At 42.2% G+C, this 3,085-nt stretch overlaps 1 long non-coding RNA gene across 1 annotated transcript in view; it reads left to right on the top strand.

Annotated features, from left to right (window-relative positions):
* The window catches only part of LOC104955836 (uncharacterized), a 3,591-nt gene extending 701 nt beyond the window's left edge, over positions 1-2,890 (top strand). Inside the window, exon 2 of the long non-coding RNA XR_799489.1 lies at positions 2,739-2,890. This is a non-coding gene — a long non-coding RNA (uncharacterized lncRNA). The remainder of the gene's footprint in view (positions 1-2,738) is intronic.
* Positions 2,891-3,085: the final 195 nt, after the last annotated feature.

The raw sequence follows: 3,085 nt of genomic DNA, 5'->3' as shown, positions 1-3,085 counted from the left end.
TTCCCCCTTCTAATGTGGTCCCTCACGTTTTCCTCTTGCTTTTTGTAAATGTTCACGTGAGAGGAGTCACATGTGAGGGATTCTAATGGTTATGATTTGTTTATCTTTGGTCTTATTGTCAGTGATTAAATGGGACTATCGTCTACCTGTTCTACAATCGCCACTACCATCAACATGTCAAATCTGTGGTGGAGCCAAGCATTGACGCGGTGGAGACCAGTCTCGGGATTTACATTGTCAGGCAAGTATTCTACTCGTTCGAGAGGAATTTATGAGATATAATGTGATCCGTGGGAGGCACACAGCGATTATATGTTGTGCGAGGCTTTGAAGCGGCAGTGGCGCAAACCAAGTCTGAGGCCCGCTCGATGTGCAGCCTCGAAAATACCCCCCAAACGGCAAGGACGTGGCCTCCCTGAGGCAATTCCAAGTATGCTGGAGATTGGAAGGCAGTCCTTCGCGGCATCCGATGACGTAGTATGCGTTGAAATGTTGGACTTGGAAAGCCAAGTTCCTCGGCGATTAGAGAACCGGCCACGGCGTTTCGGCCACTGGAGCGTGCATATACCCGGCGGGCCAGATCATATAGTATTAGAAAATTATCATGCGGGCGAAATTAAATGCCACCACGGCCGGCGATTTGGCTCCGGGCCTTGAGCTTTGACGCATTCATGTTGGTTTAGACGCCATCCCATGTTAATCACTGGACATGGATGACAGATAACATCAGTATTATTAGTATCCCGCACGAGTCGACTCCTCTCACCGTGGAACAATTTACAAGGCAAGAAGGAACGTGGGGCACAATAGAAGGGGGCGAATCCCCAACAATAATCTTCTGAGATACAGGGACTACATTTCAGAGAGTTACCGCCCCACTGATCTCCGAACCTTGTCAGGAGTATATGAACATTCAATAAATGAAGAATACAGAATTATTAAATATAAACACAGAATGTGTGGTGTTTAAAATGATTTACAACATGCACCACTGCTATTCCACGTTACACTTGTAGCCTACATTGAGTAAAAGTAGAAAGTTTAAAAAAAAAAGTCCCCCATTCATAATCTGGGAGCAAAGAGATCAATAAATGCAGGCAGGTGTTAAAAATAATCCAGAAACACATGTATAGTATAACAAAATAGGGAACAATTGAATGCACAGTTAACACTAAGAGTAGCTTAAATACCTCCAACACTTTAACTTCGTGAGGTTTTGAATGCAGGATGTTTTACTGGGTTATTCGCAAAACTGATGGTATTCATGTTGTTTCCAATAACTCGTGTTGAGCGGCTTGTTTTTAGCCTTCTATTTCTATCTCAGCTGAACAGAGTCCCCTGGATGTGAACTTGGTTCAGCTGCGATAATGGCTGGTCATAAAACAAAGGGAGTAGGCCTGCAGACAGGGAGGGAAGTTAAAAGTTGAAAGTAGTAAGTAGTCACGATGCCATTTTAGCAGCACGCCGAGCAGAAGGAGAACAACGGGGTGAGTGTCACACACCAAGGATCTGGCTTTAAACAGATTATTATGTACCTGCTGTTAAGATGATAACATAATTGCTTGTTAAAAATCAGGCGGTCCTCAGGATTCCAATGAGACTTCTGCAAACTCTTTTTATTTCCTGTTTGGCTTGATCCGTCAGGATTAACAGAACATGTACAGCGCAGTCAAAATGAGGCCTGTCTGAAGTTCTGAAGTCTGATTCTGATGTTTTTAGACCCAAAGGTTTATTACTATGAATCGGTTCGATTTGAAAAAAGAGTGTTATTAAAATGTGTGTGTGTGTGGTGTGTGGTGTGTGTGTGTGTGTTGTGTGTGTGCGTGTGTGTGTGTGTGTGTGTGTGTGTGTGTGTGTGTTGTGTGTGGGTGGTGTGTGTGTGTGTGTGTGTGTGTGTGTGTGTGTAGTGTGTGTTTTGTGTGTGTGTCCTGTGTTACCTGGTGTAACTCTCAGACTGGAAGAAGGATGAGTGATTTCAAAGATGAGGAAGAAGGACACACCTTCAGTCTCGGCAGCTGTCTGTCTTGAAGAGTGACCGTCTAGACTGGCAACCCTCTGAACTTCAGTGATGAACGTGGACTGCCTCAGACACAAAGTAAGCAGTTTCTGCTGTAAACTGACCTGAAGAGGATTCAGTTTTCATACAAACCTAATATATAAGGATATCAATATGCAATCCATAGTATCAATTGTATCCGTGTGGAATAACAGGTTTTAAATGGCACAATATTGATAAAATTCTAAGCTAAAAACTAAAAAAATAGTACGTTGAAAGACATTATTCACTACTTGGGGCCATGCTTATGTATTCAATTAGATGTTATTAATAATAGTGATAACGCTGGTGACTGTTGTGTTTGGCCATTAGCAGTAAATTAGGGGTGGGGGAAATAATCCCTACAGGCCATAGTTATGCGATACTTTTGCGTGGCGTATTGTATCGATTTAACGGATGCCAAGTATTTAAAAATCATATATAAACTGTAGCATATCTTCTCCGAAAGTGGTCGTATATAAAAACAGGAAGTTATGTTAAAGCACATGAATACAATTGCAATGAAATTACAAAAGTGTGTGTGTGTGTGTGTGTGTGTGTGTGTGTGTGTTGTGTGTGTGTGTGTGTGTGTGTGTGTGTGTGTGTGTGTGTGTGTGTGTGTGTGTGTGTGTGGTGTGTGTGTGTGTGTGGTGTGGTGTGTGTGTGTGTGTGTTTGTGTGTGTGTGTGTGTGTGTGTCTCCAGTGTTACTGGTTTGTCTCTCAGACTGGAGAAGATGAGTGGTTTAAAAGAGGAGGAAGAGGACACATCTTCAGTCTCCAGCTGTCTGTCTCTGAAGAGTGACTGGTCTAAAGATGTACCTCTAACCTTCAGTAATGAACCTGGACCCTCAGACACAAAGTAAGAGTTTCTGCTGTAACCTGACCTAAAGAGGATTCAGTTCTTATATAATCTAATATATTAAACTGTTCTTTAATAATATCATGTGTTCAGTATAGTACAGAACAAAGGCAGCAGAGTACAGGAAGCTATTTGAGGATATTTCAATATGCATTTATAGCATCATAGTATCAGTGGCATAAAAAGGTTTT

This window comes from Notothenia coriiceps, unplaced genomic scaffold (genome assembly GCF_000735185.1).
Source record: "Notothenia coriiceps isolate Sejong01 unplaced genomic scaffold, NC01 NC01_scaffold00024832, whole genome shotgun sequence".
Classification (NCBI taxonomy): Eukaryota; Metazoa; Chordata; class Actinopteri; order Perciformes; family Nototheniidae; genus Notothenia; species Notothenia coriiceps.
Note: the sequence above shows the minus strand (reverse complement) of the source record. Positions and strands in the feature narration are given on the sequence as shown.